The sequence below is a fragment of the Leucoraja erinacea genome, chromosome 14, assembly GCF_028641065.1.
Source record: "Leucoraja erinacea ecotype New England chromosome 14, Leri_hhj_1, whole genome shotgun sequence".
In the NCBI taxonomy this organism is placed as follows: Eukaryota; Metazoa; Chordata; class Chondrichthyes; order Rajiformes; family Rajidae; genus Leucoraja; species Leucoraja erinaceus.
In genome coordinates, this window is record NC_073390.1 from 37,894,618 (window position 1) to 37,918,263 (window position 23,646).

The window sequence follows — 23,646 nt, forward strand, 5'->3', positions numbered from 1 at the left end:
GCCCTCCCGTGTGATGCTGGGACCCAACATGTCCCACTTAGTCTAGTAAGTTAATCTTCATCTCATCAGTCCGCAAGAACTGTGGTTGCTATTTTAAGTACTTCTTGGCAAACTGTAACCTGGCCATCCTATTTTTGAAGCTAACCTGTGGTTTGCATCTTGCAATGCAGCCTCTGTATTTCTGTTCATGACGTCTTCTGCGGTCAGTGGTCATTGACAAATCCACACCTGACTCCTGAAGAGTGTTTCTGATCTGTCAGACAGGTGTTTGGGGATTTTTCTTTATTATAGAGAGAATTCCTCTGCCAACAGCTATGGACGTCTTCCTTGGCCTGCCAGTTTATTTGTGATTAGTAAGTTCACCAGTGCTCTCTTTCTTCTTAATGATGCTCCAAACAGTTGATTTTGGTAAACCTAAGGTTTGTCTGATGTCTCTAACAGTTTTATTGGAACCCATCTCCATCGCAGGGGATAGACTTCTGACCGACATACACTACAAACCCACTGACTCACATGGCTATCTGGACTACACGTCTTCCCACCCTGCCCCCTGTAAGGACTCCATCCCTTACTCCCAATTCCTCAACCTATGCCGCATCTGCTCCCAGGATGAGACGTTTCCCACCAGGGCATCGGAAATGTCCTCGTTCTTCAGGGAACGGGGATTCCCCTCTTCCACCATAGATGAGGCTCGCACCAGAGTCTCTTCCATACCCCGCAACACTGCTCTCTCTCCCCATCCTCGCACTCGCAACAAGGGCAGAGTCCCCCTAGTCCTCACCTTTCACCCCACCAGCCGGCAAATACAACAAATCATCCTCCACCATTTTCGCCACCTCCAACGTGACCCCACCATTCGCCACATCTTCCCATCTCCCCCCATGTCTGCCTTCCGCAAAGACCGCTCCCTTGTCAATTCTTCCCTTCCCTCCCCTGCCGTACCACCCCCTCCCCGGGCACTTTCCGTTGCAACCGCAAGAAATGCAACACCTGGCCCTTTACCTCCCCCCTCGACTCCATTCAAGGACCCAAGCAGTCATTCCAGGTGCGACAAAGGTTCACCTGTATCTCCTCCAACCTCATCTACTGCATCCGCTGCTCTAGATGCCAGCTGATTTACATCGGTGAGACTAAGCGGAGGTTGGGCGATCGTTTCGCCGAACACCTCCGCTCAGTCCGCAAGAACCTACCTGAACTCCCGGTGGCTCAGCACTTCAACTCCCCCTCCCATTCCCAATCCGATCTCTCTGTCCTGGGTCTCCTCCATTGCCAGAGTGAGCAACACCGGAAATTGGAGGAACAACACCTCATATTCCGCCTGGGTAGCCTGCGTCCGGCAGGCATGAACATTGAATTCTTCCAATGTTGCTAGCCCTTGCTGTCTCCTCCCCTTCCTTAACCCTCGAGCTGTCTCCTCCCATCCCCCTGCCCTCGGGCTCCTCCTCCCTTTTTCCTTCCTTCTCCCCCCCCCCCCACCCCCTATCAGTCTGAAGAAGGGGTTTCGGCCCAAAACTTTACCTATTTCCTTCGCTCCATAGATGCTGCTGCACCCGTTGAGTTTCTCCAGCATTTTTGTGTACCTTCGATTTTCCAGCATCTGCAGTGCCTTCTTGAACAGTTTTATTCTTGTTTCTCAGTATCATAATGGCTAATTTGACTTTCATTGGCACAACGTTTGGTCCTCATGTTGATAAACAGCATTACAAGTTTCCAAAGGTGATGGAAAGACTGGAGGAAAGACTAGGTGCTGAGAGCTCTCTTATACCTGCAATAATGAGGCAATTAAACACATCTGAGCAATTACAAAACACCTGTGAAGCCATGTGTCCCAAACATTATGGTACCCTGAAATGGGGGGGGGGGGGGGGGGACACTACATATAAACACAACTGTAATTTCTACATGGTGAAACCAAGATGTATAAAAATGGCCTTTAATAAAATCTGACAATGTGCACTTTAACCACATGTGATATTTTCTATTACAAATCTCAAATTGTGGAGTACAGAAGCATAAATGATGGGTCTTTGTCCCGAACATTATGGAGGGCACTATAAGATTGGTACATAGAATTTTCGCCGGTATACATCCCAAAATTATGTAATTCCATTAACCAAAAAAAAAGTAATCAAATTCATGAAATTTGAAAAAAGATTACAAGCAAAGGCTTCCTCTAGTAAATGTGGTTGGAGAAGCCGATCCCCTTTTCAACTCTTGGCATTAGTAAAATATACTGAACTCGAGGAAGTCAAAGTCAAAAGATAAATAAATCAGGCCCATGGTTCTTGAAGTCTTTCTAATTAATGATCATAACCACAATTCAAAGGCAAATCTTTACAAAAGTATAAACATTGATCTGAAAATCCACAATCTGGGTTTATATACTAAAGCCTCATTCTTTCAAATCAATCCAAAGCATAACAACTCTAAAAATGACAGAGGTTATAATGTAACCTCCATTGAATTCAGTAAATGGAAAGCAACAAGTAAAACGTAGTGTTGAACTTTTATTCAAATAATTCACATGGGTTTTTGTATGGAAACTTGGTAATAATCATATTTTCTATTGATTTTATTCAGGATTTCCCATGCGATCAGTTGGGGATGTTGGTGCAGACCAAACAACTTGCTGCAGTCTAAGACGTAATATAAACAAATATTGTGACCCAATAGAACAATGACATGAAGAATATTTAGCAATTGTAGAGGGTATGCCAAGATTTCATAGAAATATAGGAAAAATAGGCGCAGAAGTAGTTAATTCGCCCTTCAAGCCAGTATTCACTATGATCATGGCTGATCATCCAAATTCAGTACTGTTCCTGCTTTCCCTGTATCCCTTGATTCCATTGACTTTCTTTGTCAATGTCAGAAACATTGGTATATATTTTACCTGGCATTAGTCACAACGTTGGTTTAATTTGGTTCAGTAATATTGCATACACTAATACAGTCTCCCCAGTTTAAATTTACATATATTCCTTTTGCCTCCATACATAGGTACAAAGAATCAACATCCTGAGAATAATTTACACCAAGAAAGAAAATGTAAAACTAATTTATAAATTCTTCCTACTTATTAATAAGTCAGTTAGTATCTACATCTCACACACTAGTTTCTTCCCAATAATTGCTAAATCAATTGGAGAGCTTAATCATTCTTCACTACCCCATCATCAGCAACCCTGTTTGCATCCCATCAACAATTAATACACTGGAGTCAAAGTTATCTGACACCACCACTCCACAACAAGAATGCATACATTTGGTTAATTATCAAAAGAAACATATGTTAAACGATTCAACAAAAATAAATAATGAAGTCTGCCTTCCAATGGAAATCTAAGTTTACATGCATTACAGAATTATTTTCATGTTACTTACTGAGGTGTTGGAAAGAAAGCTCCCCATAAACTTGAACATTACACAAAATGGAATTCTGAATTAGCAGAGAGCAATTGTGATACAATTATGTCATTTTGCAGATATGGACAATATTAAGGATATCATTTTATTAAACTAAACAACTAATCACCATTTCAAAAAAATATGCATGCCAGAATAATTGTTCAAGACTCGCCCCCTATGACAAACAATTGTTCCACATCAAATATCAGTTTCACGAAAAAAGCCAACATCTGGTCTTTCTAACTAGGTTTATACATTTCTGGATGGTCTATCAATAGGGCCCGGACAAGCTTGGAACTAGGAGTCAATTCAAGCACATAATAACCAAAATCACATCATACTTAGCAGGTGGACATTATCCAGAACCAAAATTCTAAACATACATTTATTCCCGGTACTCATTTCTTTCCATCTACCATTTCGGTTTTGGAAAAAGAAATGAAAAAAAAAAATGGTGTCCAAGCTAAGAAGGTCTTACCCTAACAGAACTTGTTATGTCGGTGGTGAACAAAGTGATGGTACAAGAATATCCTAGTTAAAATCCATCAGTTTAACTCAAATGGATTTTACTTAAGTTTGTAATTTTCATTTCAATACTCAACAAGTATCATTCCAACTTGGGTTTCCAAAGATATTGAAAAAAACACATTTTCCACTGATTACTCCCAATTTTTGCTCAGTGGCTTAATCCAATCTAAAATTAATTTATACTTTGAAATATTTTCTAAAACATTACTGATGTTTTTCTAAAACATTACTGGTAAACATTTTTACTGATAAACTTTTCTAAATCATTACTGATAAACATACTGAAGGGTCTCGGCCCGAAACGTTGCCTATTTCCTTCGCTCCACAGATGCTGCCTCACCCGCTGAGTTTCTCCAGCATATTTGTCTACCACTGATGTTCTATAAATCATTTTAGAACTTGATTTGAAACTAGTTTCCATTCTTCATAATTAAAATATTTACAGTTTGCAAACTGAATTTTACTTAGAACCGTTTCAATTTTGACTTGTTTGAAATGTTTTCCTTTACATAATATAAACAAGATTTGATTCACCAATACTTATGTTCGCATATACCTAGTCTGAGTTTTTATTTAAAAATGTAAAGACAATGAAATTTCAATACATTCATATTTACTATGTCCATGGTTTGTTTTTATGTAAAGGCACACGTCAATTTCAGGGTTTGAAGATTTCAAAGGCCGACAACTTACTACACTTTAGTCAGTCCTTTCAAGTAACCGAGATCGTCATATAAACCTATAACCAGCGCCTAATGTAAACAAACGTTTCTGCGTCTTTACAACGGTAAAAAAAAAAGTAGCTTTTAAAATATAACAGATTAACATATACAATGTATTTAACATCATTAAGAAAACACGATCATTTATTTAAAAAATACTACCCCATCTAAAATAAAATATTGACACGATTTGTTCCCCTCTTTTATACTTGTAAAACTGGTTGCTGGGCGGATGGATTGGTGAGAATAACCAAGAACAGTCATCACCATGTCATCACCTGACTCCAGTCAGAATAGTGTAATAACAAAAAAAAATCGTGAGATCAAATACCGAAGACTACAAACCGGTTTTTCTATTTACTACATTGAGGTTACTTTCCAATGTTTCATAATCCAGCATGTATTATTCTGTTTGCAATCAATCTCTCCCATCACACAAAAATAACGAAGCGAGAGAGAAAAACACACTCCAGCTTCCTACTCAGGCTTGCCTTTTGTATCCCTGCACGTCCTTCGTCTGCTTGGCAATTAAGCACATTTATATTTTAGCCTTTTAAAAAATATATATGTTCGCACAACGAAGTGACGCGAAAACGTTCAAAACATGCATTTCACTGAAAATAAAACTTTAGTATAAATTTCGCCACCTAACCACAGAAATCCGTTGAAACAAACACAGAATAAACAGGGGGAAAAAAGTCTTTTTAAAAGATGTGAACTCGAACTGTAGCCACATTTCCCGCTCCCCTCCCCCAAACACACACACTGTCCGAGCCGCGTCCTCCATCTTAGATCCGCACTTCGCTCGCCTTTTTTCACTTAAAAAAAAGATTAAAAGTTGAAAAATACGAACCGTTCCTGCCCATTTTGGATCCGTTTTTTCCCTTCCCGTTCGACGGCGTAAGAAAATATCGAGTTTAAAAATTGATTAAATTAAAAATGGGAATAGTTAACACCGCGTCTTCACAGGACGAACAATCCTAAGCCGCCATCTGGTGGCATTTTCCACAATCGAATGGCGCAATGCAAATCCAGACAAAGATTGCCCTCTGGCGGCCACCATCCGTGGCCCGGCTCGTTCCCGCGCACGAGCGGTCGCGGTTGGCGTGTCACGGTTACGCGCCCCGCGGCGGAGGAGCGTGTGGTCTGGATGGAGGGATGGGGGAGGGGGAGATGCTGGCGGCGAGCACGCGCTCGCCATCCCGCGCGCGCTCCCGCCCGCCTCACGCTGGGGAATGGCGCGCGTCAGGACGCCGGGGCGTTGCTGGTTGTCAAGCAGGGGGGGGCTTGGTTGAGCGATCAATAGAGAATAAATATTCGTCTGCGCAAAAGCCGAGAGCCGTATTTAAAGCTCCATTGTTGAGGGATGTCTTGCAGGCTTTAAAAAAAAAAGTTAGTTGTGGAACATCTCAGCTGTTTGTGAAGGGAGCCGCCGGAATGCCTGAGAGAGAGAGAGAGGGAGAGCGTGTAATGGCGGCTGCACAAAGAGGCGATGGAGGAGGAGGGAGATGCCCGGCTATTTGGCTGTGATCCGCTCTCCCGATATTAGCAGCAACCTTCCCCACCACAACGCACCAAAGGAAACGGCGTGTTAAATGCATTCAAACTACTCCTGTGTTATATGTTTATGTTTCCCTGTCGTGGAAGCCATTTTGATGCCTAGAGCCATTGGCGTGGACGTGCCTGGTCTCCTCCCCTCGCCGCCAACTGCTGGGCTACCAACGAAAACAAATCCTGATTATCTCGCAGTCTTTCCTGGGAAAACACTCACACCGCATTAGATTGGAGTTATGGTCACAAAAGGAACGGAAAAGAAGTGTACATTTTTAGAATAGTGCCTGATATCACGTGGGGGGGGAGGGGGCGAATGAAGAGGAGTGATTCAAACATGCTCAATCGTTTTAAATTTCAAAGTATATTTGGGTCAGGTCTTTTTCCCTGAAACAGTTGAAGATCTGTTTACTCAGGCTGACTGTCATGCTAATGATTCTGCTTCTGTTGTGTCAATGGTGTCAGCAGAGTAAGAATTTCCTAGTTCAATTGATACAAAAGATACATACCATTGGAATAACAAATAAAATGTGCAGTATTGTGGAGACACAAAGTTGAGGTTTCAGGTCAGATATCAATTGTTATTGTTTGAGAGACACCAAATGTGATCACACTAGGATCTGTTGGAATAAAAGTCATTTGCCACCACTAACTTAACAGCTGAATCTTTTGTGAAAATGGGAGCTTGAATAGCAACCAAACATGATCCATATTCATTTCAACAACCAACGTGATCCATTTTCTTGAATTAAAACATAATAAAACATAATAGAGGAGTTCACATTTTGCCAAATAGCAACAGGGAAATACAATTTAGGGTAAAATGAATTAAAAACAATATATATTTCAGACTATGAAGAGAAATTAGCAACATTTCAATGAGCGTTTAATTCTAGCAAGAGGGACTTCAACATTAGGTCTGTTGCGCTCTGCACATTTTGCACTGACCTCTGAATGTTTTCATTGTTTTCTGTTTTTGCTGCCGTAAAGGGATTTATTTATGCTATACATTTGTAAATAAGACCACAGCGTACAAGGTGGTGCATGTGAACAATATGGAGAGGACCTACCATTTCAGTATTAATGGTCTCCAAAAATGAAGCCATTGTGCTGCTTGATCCAAATCATCTTGATAGTAACCCAAGCGAGCGAAGCTCACAAAAGACTTCCATACAAAACACAGGGTATCCATTTATAACCCACCTTATATTAAGAGCTACCAAAAGAATAACAGCATTGAAAATGTCACATGCAATTTTGGGATTAAATAACAATAGTAGATTTCTTGAAGTGTCGAATTATATTTTCTCATTGTAGCACTGTGATATTAGCCATTGGATGAGCTTAGTCGCCTCACATCTAGTTTGGGCTTAAATTTGTGGGTACTGAACCGTAATTTGGCAAATTGTGCCACTGTTGTAATTTTTCTTAACGGCCATAAGAATTGGTGATCTTGGAAGATGAAATATTAATAATTCTATATTAGTTTATACATCTGTTGACTGATATGCAACAATTCAAGTGGTGGTAACGGATCTACGGACTTTGGAAGGTGAAACAATCAAGATTTCCTTTCTTAATAGCTGCTCTTTGCGAGAGACTAATAAAAACAAGTCATTTGATTTTCATTTGTACCAATAAGAATACACCTGGTACATCCTCAGTATGCAGTGATAGTTTCCGATAACATGCTCAATTATTTGATCGAACCTTGATCCACACAATTCCATTTCAAAATAACATCAACTGGAATCTAGATTTAATACAACATCTAATTTCAGCAAGAGAAAAACAAATATGGACTGAGTGCTTGAACCCAGTATGAATGTTTAGATAGCAGTATGAATGTTTCCTTTTCTGTCATCAGAGTTGATTGTACTGGGTGAAAGTGGTTAAATGTCACAAATTCATTATAGCTGGTCCTACATTGTAATCAATACTCATTTGATTGCGATATCGAAAACTGATCTGTACAGGGGCTTTATAGCCAGCATAGGATACAGCTCAGTGGGAAATGCTAGAATCAAAGATATTGTAACACGGCACTCAGGAAATAATAATAGGATTTAGCCAAATAAGCCAGGATTTATGAAAGTGAAGGGAAACATAGAAGAAGCCTCTTCAAAATAATTACCCCACTAATCCCATTCCCCTCTTGCTTCCAACAGACACACATATGTGAATTATTCAGGTGTTAAAATTTAATATTACATCTTCCACGACTGTTTAGGTAAAACCTTCTAAATTAGTCATGTTATTAATTGTGGGCGGAGCAGCAAGGCAAATTCCTTGAATGTGGATACTTGGCAATAAACTTACTTACAACGAAGAGCATTAAAAAATTGATTCCTGCTGACTAGTGATACCTGAAAACGGAATTATTCCAAACAGACAAAATGGATTTGTAACTTGACAACACTTTTGCATGTCTGAACATAGTAAAATCAGCAAAGGTACTGTAGTTCACAGTCAAGGTAACAAAGGAAATCAATGCAGATTATAGCTGTTCCTTTAAATGCTCACTTAACTAAAATCTGAAAAGATCTGTAACATGACAAAATCTTACATCTTTCATGAGGAATATGATTACACCTAACCACAATAAGATTTTCCACGCTTCACGAATATCCACCAGTTTTGTTGTCAGAATTCTGAGGAACAGGTCCATTGGAGTTTCCAGAATCTTTACTGTCTCTTGATCAGACAAAATAAGGTATAATAAGCAAGTTTGGTATTTTGAAAAATGGAAGGAATCATGAGATTTGTCAAAGGGCACTCGCGATAAACATTCTCGGCAACTGTGCTTCTGCGTGTATAGGGTGATTTCACCAAAGGTCAAATGAGCGTAGATCCCCCCTCACGTGACCGAAAATTTTAACTGGAGGACATCTCTCAGTTTGGTACATGTAAGTGAATGGGGAAACGCGCACTTTCCCACCCGTTAAAAACATGGAAAACGGCCGATTTTTGAGCTGAAATTTTCTGTGCTAGTCGGGGTGACCGTGAAGCACAGCGACCTAAATTTTCAGGCAAAAAAAAAGATAGAAAGTGAGGTAATTACAAGAGGGAACTGAAGGTAGAAAGCGGCGGAAGTGAACAGCTGACATTTGCCGTGAAGATTTTAAGATCCAAAATATCGGGAATTATCGCGTTTGCTGGCTGAATTTCATCAAAAGTAAGGCATTATTAACTTACTTTTGAAATTTCAGAAATTCAGCTGTTCAAACTGAGAGATGTCCTCCAGTTAAAATTTTCGGTCACGTGAGGGGGGATCTACGCTCATTTGACCTTTGGTGAAATCACCCTATACAGACCTGCGTTTTATCCGTAGTCTGGATCAAACCTGGGTCTCCGGCACTGCAATTGCTACTGGTCTGTCACCGTCCCCTCCCGAGTGTCCCATCCCTGTCCGGGGGCGGTCGGAGATGTCTGGGGTGACCCTGGACTGATGGGACACCGGCTCGGAGCAGTGGCGGCCCAGGCTTTCAGCCAGCGCGGAGAAGAAGCGCTAACTCCAGCTCAATTCTGCCTGTCCCGCCGGGTTAACCGACAACCCTGGACTGACGGTACACCGGCCCGGAGCAGTGAAGTTAGCGCTTCTTCTCTGCGCTGGCCGTAAGCCTGGGGCCACCACTGCTCCGGGCCAGTATCCCATCAGTCCAGGGTCACCCCAGACATCTCAGACATCATTATTTGGAATAATGTCTGGCTCTCTGTATAGGGATGAGCTGACTATTTCCATATTTCACTGAGCTTATTTCCATATTTATTGGATGATATCCAACACAAATACAAGATAACATGGGAGTAATGTACTTAGGTGCTTAGTAATTAGCAAGCTGCCCTTAAAAGACCAAGTTTGGCTGAAGGTGGCAGTAGCAGTCTGGTGGAAACAGCTGGCATGCGGAAAAGTGTTTGGATCACTATATTTCAGTGTCAGGCAGTGACAAATACTGGCTCGTATCTAATATGCTACTTAGAAAAATGCCTTCCAATGGAGGATTTGGCACAAACCATTGTCCAAAAATGGTCAATAGGTATATTCATTATGAACTTGAACAAATGCTCACTATTTAAGCAAGAAATACTTGCTGTAAATAATACTGTAAATACTTTTCAAAGGGTCTAATCAAAGGAAATGCGAGGGAATATCTTGAATCACATGAAGACATTATAACATTTCCAAGAACCTGCATGGGTATAGCATGTTAAATTTATTTTTAGAAAACAGCATGTTTCTTTCCCCCTTGTTAAACAAGAATGGCAAGTAATCTTCATATTTTCTCAGTGGTGTTAACCTTGGAATTTTACAAAACATTAATAACAATTATCTTTTATCAAATTTAATATCTTCTACTTGTGAAGAAAAACTGGAATTTATTTAACAGAACAAAACCTATCACTGGTAACTTCACATAAGCAGTTTAACAATTTAACATCAAAGCACAGCCAGTAGTGCTGCTCCCTCACAGCTGCAGTGCCAGATTCAATCCAGACATCAGATGTTGACTGTGTGGAATTGTGAACATTTGTGTCTATGTGACCATGCTGGTTTCCTTCGAGTGCTCCAGTTTCCTTCCATACGCCAAAGCCCACAATTTGGTTGGTTAATCGATATTGTAAATTGCGTCTCATGTGCAGCTAAGTTGACATTGTAAATTGCCTCTCATGTGAATCTAGATGGTGCGGTGGGAATATCAGTTTTAAAAATTTTACAAAACATTGTAAATTGCCTCTCATGTGAATCTAGATGGTGCGGTGGGAATATCAGTTTTAAAAAATGTGATTTGTGTGAAGGGGTATTTGTTAATCAATATGGATTTGATAGGCTGTACGACCTGTTTTCATGCTCTATGACATGCGAGAGGCTATTAGAATTTATGCCTAAAAACTTAGTCAAATAGTTAATTTTGAGGAGCGTGTACCCTTTAAGAAGTAGTTAAAATAAGAACTGGAAAAAAAGTTGGTAAGGAAATCCAGAATTGATCAATTCAGCATTCATAATAAGATCCCTGAATTTTTCACATTTTTTAGAGGGGATTGAGGCTTGAGGGTCAAATGATTTTGGCTTCTGTTGAAGTAGGAACGCCAGGGTTGTCTTTGTATTCCAGGATGATTGTGAAAAAGTGAGGAATTATGGGCTAGGAAGAGGTAACATGATAGCAGTATAGAAAATATACACTTTCAAAGGACTGCAATATGCCAGTTCAATTTTGTCACCCGTCTGAATAAAATAATAGGCCCAGGGCCCATTTGTGTAGCTGAATGTCATTGCATATTTCCCGTTGACTTTTTTCTGGGTGTTTTGGCTGGACAGATATTGGCACCTTGTTGGGGGGGGGGGGGGGGGGGGGCGTTTCGGTGGAGATTGGTCTCAATCAAGATGATTGTGATGATAAAATGTGAGGCTTTGAGAAGTCAGGGAGTTTGGGAGTTACCAATTTCAATATTTGAGAGGTTCATTGTCCAAAATGGTTTTGTTGCTATTTGTGTGAGTGATTAAGATTGGAGGGTTGGCAATGGGAAACAAACAGTTTAATGCAATTAAATTTCTCAGCAAGTGCTTTTTATAGTCCAGCAGATCTAATGAAGGATAGTTTAAAATTCCACTGTAACCCATTGCCTTTAAGATTTAACATATTAACACTGCTGCATCTCTTACATCAGTTCCCCAATGCCACTCGAGTGGAATCCTAAATTTACATTCCAAATACATCTCAGTACCTGTATTGTTATAGAAGAATCTTCCATCCAATACAAACAAATGCATCTCAGTATTGTTAAAGAAGAATCTTCCATCCAGTACATGGGAATGGAAGGTCACTGGGGGAAACTCTCATCGTTGGGATATGTAAACTATTTACATATCCCAACGCAATAATATGGTTTGAAATTTTGACAGAGATCTTGAACTCTTAGAATTAGAGCCCTTGTATTGGCAGATGATAATCCTCCAATAGATGAGCTACTAAGATACATATATCAATGGCAAGAAAGCATATGTACAGTAAATCACAAAGTTATATCACAGTCTTTGTGCTCTTATATTTTATTCAACGCATCCCCAGTGTTGACATCTTTTGGGATCCACGGACATGTAACCAAGATCCCGCTTTTTTCAGTATTCCCTCAGGCCCCACCATTCATAGTCTATGTCCCACTCTTATTAGACCTCCCAAAATACTTCACCTCACATTATTCAGGATTAATTACACCCACCATTGCTCTACACAATTTAATTGTTTTCCTTGGAAAAAATGTTAAGAGTGCACATGCTGGAATCTAAACAAAAAACATACACTGAGGAGCTCAATTAACCAAGAAGCATTTGTGGAAAGCGAAGCCAGTGAATATTTTGGGTGAATCTGATAAAGGTTCCCTGACATGAAACATTGACGGGTTGCTATTTCCACAGTTCCTGCTGAGTTCTTCCAGCATTTCTGTTTTGTTCTCCATTTGTCAATAAAATCATGTACCCACAAGTCTACCTTCTTTCCTTGGATCCAAATGGTTCTCATGCTTTGGACCAATCTTTCAAATGAGACTTTGTCAAAGACCTTATTGAAGTCCACATAGATTATACCAATTACATTACCTTTATCAAGTTTTCAAAAGTCAGTGAGAAGATGTTAATCAAAAAGTAAGCATTGATGTTAATCAAAAAGTAAGCATGAGATTCTGCAAAACATCAAAACCAAATACATTAAATGTCTTAATCAGTTTATCAATACAAGGCAATGCATACACCAAAATATCAACAGAGAATAAGGAACTGCTCCCCATACTATTCCTATAAATAGAAAGGTCTAGAAATTATTTAAAACATTTTTTTTACAAAGTAACTAACTAATCATCATAGTAGCTGAGAGGGATTACTTACTGACCAGTTTCTTTTTCCTATTTCTTGAAATCTTTCAAAACCTCCTGAGGCCAACAAGACAGATAACAGATGCAGACAGTTCCAAATATGGAATCCTTAGAATAGAAAGATTATTCATACTTTTGGCATTGAATATTTAGTGATTCACTGGACCAAGTGGGACCCATTGGGTCCCGTCCCGTCCCCGCAATGTGCGGTTGCGGGGGGGGGGGGGGGGGGGGGGGAAGCCTGCAGCGTCACACACACACTAACCACCCCCTAGATATTAAATGAATATTAATTAGTTGCTCCTTTTACCCCATCCCCACTCCTGCATAGCCCCCAACTCGCAGGCGCAGATAGGGAGGGGGGCAGAGAGTGAGAGAGGGGGGGCAGAGAGAGAGAGAGGGGGGCAGAGAGAGAGGGGGGGCAGCAGAGAGAGGGGGGGGGGGGCAGAGAGAGGGGGCAGAGAGAGAGGGGGAAGAGAGAGAGAGGGGGCAGAGAGAGAGAGACGGGGAGAGGGGGAAGAGAGAGAGAGGGGGCAGAGAGAGGAGAGAGGGTGTAGAGAGAGACAGGGAGAGAGGGAGCAGAGAGAGGAAGAGAGAGGAGAGGACAGAGAGAGAGGGGGCAGAGAGAGAGGGGGCAGAGAGAGAGAGACGACCCGAGACAGGCCCAAGGCGAGACCGGACCGGGACCAAGTCGGGAGCCGAGACCGGGACCGAGACGAGAGCTCCAGTACAGGGCCCAACCTGCTCGTTCTTCCTGTGTCTTTTGAATATCCGAGGGGTGGGGGAGAGGGGTCGGGGGGGCGGTGACGTCACTCACAGTGCGTGGACCACAGCGTGGAGCAGAGCTATTGTGACGTCATCAGTGAAAGTCAATCGTTTTTAAATTCAAAGTTTTGTCAGATTTTTGAACATTTTCAGTAATAACTTGAGAAATAAAGCATGGAATTTTCAGATAAGGCGATTTTGGAATCCACGGGAAATTGTTTACTGGAATATGTAAAAATGTTATCATTACCACGTCGTTTTTTAGAGAGGATGTGATTACACACAAACAAACACACACACAAATAAATAAATCCACGTACATGATCAGACTTTTAAGTATATAGATATATGACATACAACTTTAAACGTACAGCATTAAGGAGAGTTTCTACAAGTAAATAAGTTATTTTTTATTCATCCCATCTTTTTTGTATATTTGATCAGAAAGATCACATTGGTATGGAAAGTGGAGAATCATACAGATAGGCGTTTTAGACCTCCCATCCCTGCTGCATCCACCAGCCTTCATGCTGATTAATGGCAAATATTGCATAATTCTCTTATGAGGCATACAGATAATTGAAAATTATGCCAGATTATCTTGAACAGGTGATTATCATTGTGTCTTGTTGGCCTCATGAAAAATTTAAATTTACTTTTCCACAAAATTATACAAATTACATTATCATTAGTCATTTGATTTAGGATCTGTCTTGAATAAGGTACCAGTTAAGAATAGTTCCATCCAAACTTCCAGGCTCATAACCAAAAAAAATCTCTGGCAAATAATATATTTAGAACTGAAATTTGAAGGCTGCATGATTTTCTTACCCTCTTTGTTCCTCAGTCATACTCTCCATAACAGACACGATACATAACGTTTCTGCTTTTTCTTGTGTCCTGCAATGTAATTAAATGATCAGTTTTTTATGCCCCTGCATAGCTACGGTAAATATGTTGGAATGTTCAAATCATTTTCATTAAGTGTGCATATAGGAACAGAAGGTAGAATAATCTAAACATTATGTATTAAACATAACTTGCATGAGAAAATCCATGCTGAAGCCAATTCTCATCAACTTTAATATCAAAAGTTAATAAATAAAATATTGAAATACTGGAGAGGGTGGATCGGGCTAATACATGATGATGTACCAGGGTTTTCAGAAATGTATCATAAAATTATGACTTAGAAAATTTGAAACGCGAGAGGCAGTGGCAGAGGGAATGCAATATTGTCCAAGGGTCAGAAAGTGAAGAATGGTAGCTATTAGAGAACACTGCATATGGATACATATTAATCAGCTTGACCTGGATCACCCAGAATATAGTCATCATAACCTGCATATTCCTTCAGGAAGTATTTCAAGGTTTGAGTGGAAATATTCAATATTCAGGAGTGTATAACTTTACATCCTTTTTTCATCTAAAAAACAATTATTAGCAGATTGTAATAAATGTGTCTAAACATGTAGTCTAGAAATATAATCATTATTTTCTTACAACTGGTATTTCAGATAATGTTTCAACTTCTCTTTCGGATTAGTTCAGGAACTTTAAATCAATCCTGCAAAACAGCGAAAAGTGTACAGAGAATGTTTAGCTCCAAGTTTTTAAGATAGTTGCGTTTGTGTTTTTTGTTTTACCTGTATAAAGTTATTACCTAGTTGAGAATATTTAATGTCTCTGAAATCATTGACACAATGATGTCATAAACATTTCATTACCTCGAGCTTTAAAATAATTTCACACTCAAACAAATTAAAATTCATTGCTTTACTATGTTTTCAAGTAGGTATGGTTTTGTTTCTTGATAAAATAATGCTTTCCTCATTAGCAGAGCAACATCAGTGTCAGTTAATTTCATCAATCTAAATCTACCTTTAATGATTTTGTTTGTCTCTGCTAATAAAGTAAAATCATTAGCTGCTTAAAAGTCTCATCTGTCTTAGTCCCTGGTCTTATTTTCCTTTCAAAATAACAAAAAAACAAAGATGCTTACTTAAAATGGCAGCGCCCGTCTAAAAATAGAAATTAATTAGAAACCCGCTGTTTATTCTGACAAAATTTGGCTGCTAATTACAGTTGACAGAAGGAGGAAGACATCACTCAGAGAGTCAGCTGTATAGTAATTATTTAATAACCCTGGCACAAAGAAATACCACTAAAATGGTAAATATAGAGTGTATTTTACTCTTTGTAAAATAATCTGAGAATTCAGGTCTATGACAAATTCTACCAAGCGATTTTCTGGAGTGCACCACTGGATGAAAACTGCTGCTTTCATAACCTGAGATTTGACCCTTATTTATATTCCCAGTAGTGTTGGCCGGGCACGGAACTTGCTATCAAAATATGGAGGGGACCAGGGGACAGGGGGGCCACAATTTTTTGGAGGCAATGCGCGCACTCACACACACACGTGCGAGGCTTCGGAAGCTCAATCCAGCGCTAAATGCAACTCAACTCTGTCTGTCTCGCCGGGTTAACTACAGCTGTGCCTGGGCTGACGGGACACCAGCACTGCTTCTCCGCGCTGGCCATATTTCCCGCAAGCCCAGGCAGGTTAACCTGGCGGGACAGGCAGAGTTGAGATAGGTTTAGCGCTGGTTCTCTGCGCTGGCTGTGGGCCTGGGGGTACAGCTCGCTTCTGACTCCCGACCTCTCTGGCCAGGGGGGGGGGCGGCAACTCAGGTGGGGACGGGACAGGGCCGGAGAGCCGGCCGCGATTGATCCTGCGTGCGGATGAGGCGCAGGTCTGTGCCATGTCTCCCTCTTCCAATCACCGCACTCTATCCTCAGTCCTACCCACCCCCCCCCCCCCCCCCCACCCCACACTCCTCCAATGATCGCACTGAATCGTCATCATGTCCCGCCTCCATTGCCTGCTGACCGACGTCTCTCTCGCCCAATCGGCGCCCTCGATCAGCAGTCCCACCTCCACTGTCTTGCGGAAAGCGGAGATTTTAAAATCCGGATGACAAAAACTTGGGGGGGGGGGATGAGCCCCACCTCTCAAAACGCAGACTGGGCACTCATTTCGTGGAACACCTTCATTCAGTTTCCTTGAACCAACCTGATCACCCGGTTGCTGGACAATTTAATTCTCCTTCCCATTCCTACACAGACCTTTCTGTCCTCAGTCTCCCCCATTGTCAGTGAGGCTAAACACAAATTGGAGGAACAGCATCTCATATTTCGCTTGGGCAGCTTACAGCCCAGTGGTGTGAAAATGTATTTCTCTCACTTCAGGTAGCCCCGGTATTCCCTTGCTGAGTTTCTCCAGCTTTTTTGTGTACCTCCGGTATTCCCTTTCTCTCTATCCCTCCCCCAACCAAGTTGCACAAGCTTCTAATTTTATCATTGTTCCTTATTTGCATATCTTTCATTCATTGTTCTTTATCTTTCCACATCACCATATATCTCTCGTTTCCCTTATCCCTAACAAGTCTGAAGAAGGGTCTCAACCCGAAACATCAGCCATTCCAGCTTTTTGTGTCTATCTTCTTTTGACCTCAAGTTGTTTAAACAATTGGACATGATTCACGGAAAGTAGAATCAGCCCTATGATTACTCTATAACTAATAGCCCATTGTCTCACAGAAAAGTAGAGAAAGTTACACAAATGTCAGCAGCTAATGAAATTAAATACTTATCCCTAACCAGTCTGAAGAAGGGTTTCGGCCCGAAACGTTGCCTATTTCCTTCGCTCCATGGATGCTGCTGCACCCGCTGAGTTTCTCCAGCATTTTAGTGTACCTTCGATTTTCCAGCATCTGCAGTTCCTTCTTAAATACTTACATAGCATGTTTGTAATGATAGGTGGCCCTGAATGTCAAAGTGCATGCATAAGTTCAAATTCCATTTTGGTAGCTGGGAAATTTAAATTCAACTAACTAATCAGATGAACAGCAAGTAATTTACTTGATTGTTGTAACACTGGTTCACTAATCTGCTGCAAGAAGAAAATTTGCTGTCCTTAACTGCTTTAGCTTGTGGTTCTGAATCCCCCAAAGTGGTGAACTCTCAACTGCTTCTTAAAGTTGGAAAACAAATAAGGGCATATCCTCATTAATTATCCACTACTTGAAGAAAGTCACATTCCAAAGTGGGTGTTTCTGGGAAAGCTTGAAACTCAATTGTTCAAAGCTTGATCGTGTCAAAAGGCAATCTATATGATTATTTGCTCAAAATGCCAACTCACAAAGAACCTGACATTGACTGGCCCTTAACTTTAAATAACAAATACAACTTAAAAAAAAATCAAATTCACACTTTCTCCCAAATGTTTGACTTTGAAATGTTCTCAGCCATGTTCTCCTTTTGAGATGGGCCCTGCTTCAGAAAAGAATAGAGATGAGAAAACTTCAACTGTATATATTGCCAGCACATGCATGTAGGCGAGCCATCTGGCACAAAGTCAAATCAGTATACAGCATGAAAATAGACTCATTAGCCATCAAAGTCCACGATAACCATCAAACATTAATTTACCCAAATCCCATTTTATTTTACCCACATTCCCATCAATATCCCCAGATTCTAATACTTACCAACACACTTGGGGCAATTTTCTACTTAGCATTTTCAATGAATTTCAATTAACTTACAAATCCACACCACTTTGGGATGTGGGAGGGAACCATACCACCCAGGGAAGAACATGCAAACTCCACTCCACAGTGTCAGAAGTCAAGATCCAACCCCAGTTACTGGAGCTGCAAGCCAGCAGCTCTGGTGGCTGTGCTTTGGGATTAACCCACTGAATTCTGTCAGGATTGCATTGAACAGTGACAGGCACACATTGTAGTTGCCAACCATTGCATAATCTTGGGTGGAATCCCACTTTAAAATTATTCAATCTTTCATCTCTCGAAATATTTTCTTAGTATTTAATATTGATATGTCAGTTTTTTAAGTGACATAGACATGTGCTTTCACGTGGGAGGCGTTACTGTATAAACAAGTTATTTTAGTCCTTTCTCAGTAAACAGTTGCATCACATTCAGTGACTATCTGAAAGGTTGATCTGAGAGTTTGACTATTAAGTCTATTAAGAGATTTATGCCTGTGGAATAAGTTATTTTGCAACCATCTGTTAGAGGTCATAAGACTTCAGGAAGTCAATCACTGAGCTCAATGTGGCAAGGAATTTGGTGATACCAAGCCAAAGGGACAGCACTCTGAGCTGTGAAGGTTATTATTTGCTCAGCTAAGAAAGAATGTTATCTCTATATTATCAGGAAATAATAGAATGAGGGAAATGTTACAGAATATGAGATATATCTCACCACTTCCAAAGAAATAAGAGGAAAGAAAATCGTACACCAGGCAATTCCCTCCACAGGTGGTGCCTGACCCATTGAGATCCTCCAATCAGTCTGAAGAAAGGTTTCGGCCCGAAACGTTGCCTATTTCCTTCGCTCCATAGATGCTGCTGCACCCGCTGAGTTTCTCCAGCTTTTTTGTGTAACCTCCGAGATCCTCCAGCACTTTGTCTTTTTTTTAATACCAGGCTAGACGTACCCCTTTGTTTTGTAGGGAAAAAAACAGCCCAGAAATTTACCTGGAGAGAATTATAAAACAGGAAATGTGGTTTAGTTATTAATTTTTTAATCATTGTCATAGAGAGTTATGGAAACATACAGTGTGGATACTGGCTCTTCAGCCCAACTTGCCACACCAACCAACATGTCCCATCTACACTAGTCCCATCTACACCTGCCTGCGTTTGGCCCATATCCCTCTAAACCTGTCCTATAGGTACCTGTTTAAATGTTTCTTGAATGTTGCGATAGTACCTGCCTCAAATAACTCCTCCGGCAGCTTGTTCCATTGCTATGAGAAATGTAATTTGTACAGGGCTTCTTGCTGAATTATCTATTGTTTCCTGAGGGGAGATAATTTTGACTTTGGTGTAAATAGAAATAATTTAAAAAACAAAGGTAGATAAAAGTGCTGGAGATACTCAGCGGGTGAGGCAACATCTATGGCGCAGAGGGATAGGCGACGTTTTGGGTCGAGACCATTCTTCAGACTGATGTGGGGGTGGGGGGGGTTGGGAAGAAAAAAGGAAGAGGCGGAGGCAGTGCGGAATGGTACATAGCGGAGGTGTTGGGCAAAGCGATCGCCATGGGAGTCATCTACTATAATCCTGTACATCTACTCTAAACCCACTGACTCCCATGGATATCTGGACTACACTTCCCACACTGCTTCCTGTAAGGACTCTATCCCCTACTCCCAATTCCCCCATCTACGCCGCATCTGCACCCAGGTGATGCCCTGTTTTTTTAGGGAACGGGGGTTCCCCTCTTCGAATATAGATGAGACTCTCACCAGGGTCTCTTCTGTACCCTGTAACTCTGCTCTCACTCCCCATCCCCCCACTCGTAACAAGGGCAGAGTTCCCCTTGTCCTCACCTTCCACTTTACCAGCTGTCACATACAACAGATGATCCTCCGACATTTTTGCCACCTCCAACGGGATCCCACCACTGGCTACATCTTCCCATCTCCTCCCCTTTCTGCTTTCCGCAGAGACTGCTCCCTCCGTAACTCCCTGGACAATTCGTCCCTTCCCACCCAAACCACCCTGGTACTTTCCCTTGCAACCGCAGGAAATAGAAACATAGAAACATAGAAAATAGGTGCAGGAGTAGGCCATTCGGCCCTTCGAGCCTGCACTGCCATTCAATATGATCATGGCTGATTATCCAAATCAGTATCCCATACTTGCCTTCTCTCCATATCCCCTGATCCCTTTAGCCACAAGGGCCACATCTAACTCCCTCTTAAATATAGCCAATGAACTGGCCTCAACTACCTTCTGTGGCAGAGAATTCCACAGATTCACCACTCTCTGTGTAAAAAATGATTTTCTCATCTCGGTCCTAAAAGACTTCCCTCTTATCCTTAAACAGTGACCCCTTGTTCTGGACTTCACCAACATCGGGAATAATCTTCCTGCATCTAGCCTGTCCAACCCCTTAAGAATTTTGTAAGTTTCTATAAAATCCCTCCTCAATCTTCTAAATTCTAACGTGTACAAGCCGAGTCTATCCAGTCTTTCTTCATATGCAAATTCCTGCCATCCCAGGAATCAGTCTGGTGAACCTTCTCTGTACTCCCTCTATGGCAAGAATGTCTTTCCTCAGATTAGCTACACTTCCTCAGATTAGCATTCCTCAGAAATGCTACACTTGTCGCTTTACCTCAACCCTTGACTCCATCCAAGGACCTAAACAGTTTTTTCCAGGTGTGGCAGAGGTTCACCTGCATCTCCTCCAACCTCATCTATTGCATCCGCTGCTGTAGGTGTCAGCTGCTCTACATCGGTGAGACCAAGCGTAGGCTTGGCGATCGCTTCGCCCAACACCTCCGCTCAGTTCGCAATAACCAACTTGATCTCCCGGTGGCTCAGCACTTCAACTCCCCCTCCCATTCCGAATCTGACCTTTCTGTCCTGGGCCTCCTCCATGGCCAGAGTGAGTCCCACCATAAATTGGAGGAGCTGCACCTCATATTTCGCTTGGGTAGTCTACGCCCCAGCGGTATGAACATTGACTTCTTCAATTTCAGGTAGTCCTTGCTTTCTCCCTCTTTCCCCTCCCCTTCCGAGCTCTCCCATAGTCCACTGCCTCCACCTCTTCCTTTCCTCTTCCCGCCCCACCCCCCCACCCCCACATCAGTCTGAAGAAGGGTCTTGACCTGAAACTCACCCATTCCTTCGCTCCATAGATGCTGCCTCATTCGCTGAGTTTCTCCAGCATCTTTACCTACCTTCAATTTTTCCAACATCTGCAGTTCCTTCTTAAACATTTTAAAAGCAAGGTAAATTCACACTAATAATTAAAAACTTCAGAACAGCGTGTCTTATATATTGAATAACTTGTTTTTGTATTCCGATTGTCTAGACAATATTAATTTGGAAAAACATTTTTAATTTGTCTACTTTCGATTAAAATTTACATATTAAAAGTTAATGGAGTGAATTTAAAGTCATTTATTCATTTACTCTAAGTGGACATCACTGGCATGAATCAAATAGGTGCTTAAGAATTAACCATGCTGGAGTTGTCTAAAGGCTAGATAAGGATGCTAGATTTCTTTCTCTGAGAAACGTGAGTGGATCAAATGGGGTTTTACCAACATCCAGTGGAAATAAGTACTCAGCGGGTCAGGCAGCATCTCTGGAGAACAAGGACAGGTTAAGTTTTGGGTGGAGACTGTCCTTCAGAATAAAAATAGCAGGGGAAGAGAAAGCTGGAAGAGAGATGGGGGGCAGGACAGTCAGGCAAGTCACAGGTGGATACAGGTGAGTTATAAGTGATAGGAGCAGAATTTGGCCATTTGGCCTATCAAAACTACTCTGCCATTCAATCATGGCTGATCTATCTCTCCCTCCTAACTCCATTCTTCTGCCTTCTCCCCAAAACCCCTGACACCCGTACTAATCAAGAATCTATCTATTTCTACCATTCTGCCAAAATATCTATTGATGGCCTCCACAGCTTTCTGTGTCAAAGAGTTTCACAGATTCGCCACCCTCTGACTATTGAAATTCCTCCTCACCTCCTTCCTAAAAGAATGTCCTTTAATTTTGAGGCTATGACGTCTAGTCCTGGACTCTCCCACAAGTGGACACATCCTTTCCACATCCACTCTATCCAAGCCTTTCACTGTTCTGTAAGTGTTTTGGCTAGCAGATAGGCGGACAAAGACCAAAGAAGGGAAGAAGACAAAAGGCAGAGAGATAAGGAGAAAAGAGGGATGAAATGTGAAGCAAGTGGAAGGGAGGGTGGGGGAAGGGGAAGGGAAATGAAGGACAGGATAGTGGGTGCGGACACAGGGAAGAGAGGGAGGAAAAGGGGAGTGGGGGTGGCGGGGTTGTTGTTGGTAAATTATCTAAAATTGGAGAAGTCAATGTTCATACCATTGGGTTGGAAAGCCACCCAATCAGAATATGAGGTGCTGTTCATCCAGTTTGTGAGTGGCCTCAATCTGGCAATGGAGGAGACCCAGTACAGAAAGGTTGCTATGAGAATGGGAAGGGGAGTTAAAACAGTTAGCAATCGGGGGATCCGGCAGGCCTCGACGATACGCGCAAGTGTTCAGCAAAACAGTAATCTGATCTTGTTGATGAAAAGACCATATAACAATAACCATATAACAATTACAGCACGGAAACAGGCCATCTCGGCCCTTCTAGTCCATGCTGAACACTTACTCTCACCTAGTCCCATCTACCTGCACTCAGACCATAACCCTCCATTCCTTTCCCGTCCATATACCTATCCAATTTATTTTTAAATGATAAAATCGAACCTGCCTCCACCACTTCCACTGGAATCCCATTCCACACAGCTACCACTCTCTGAGTAAAGAAGTTCCCCCTTGTGTTACCCCTAAACATTTGTCCCTTAATTCTCAAATCATGTCCTCTTGTTTGAATCTTCCCTACTCTCAATGGAAAAAGCTTTTCCACGTCAACTCTGTCTATCCCTCTCATAGTTTAAAGACCTCTATCAAGTCCCCCCTTAACCTTCTGCGCTCCAAAAAATAAAGACCTATCTTGTTCAACCTTTCTCTGTAACTTAGGTGCTGAAACCCAGGCAACATTCTAGTAAATCTCCTCTAGCCACACTAGAAGACGGCCACACCATGAGCACCAAATGGCAGGACATGAGGTTAGAGGAGGTGCTTGTGAACCTCTGTCTCACCTGGAAGGGCCTCTGACATTCCTGGATGTAATTGAAGGAGGAGGTATAGGGACAGTTGCAGCTCCTGCAGTTGCAGTGGAAAG

The 23,646-nt window shown here is 41.6% G+C and overlaps 1 protein-coding gene across 1 annotated transcript in view; it reads right to left on the bottom strand.

Moving 5' to 3' along the window:
* stag1a (stromal antigen 1a) overlaps positions 1–5,835 on the bottom strand; it is a 210,520-nt gene extending 204,685 nt beyond the window's left edge. The window contains exon 1 of the mRNA XM_055646184.1: positions 5,512–5,835. The gene's annotated coding sequence lies outside the window, so the exon portion shown is untranslated. The remainder of the gene's footprint in view (positions 1–5,511) is intronic.
* Between the last annotated feature and the right edge of the window lie 17,811 nt (positions 5,836–23,646).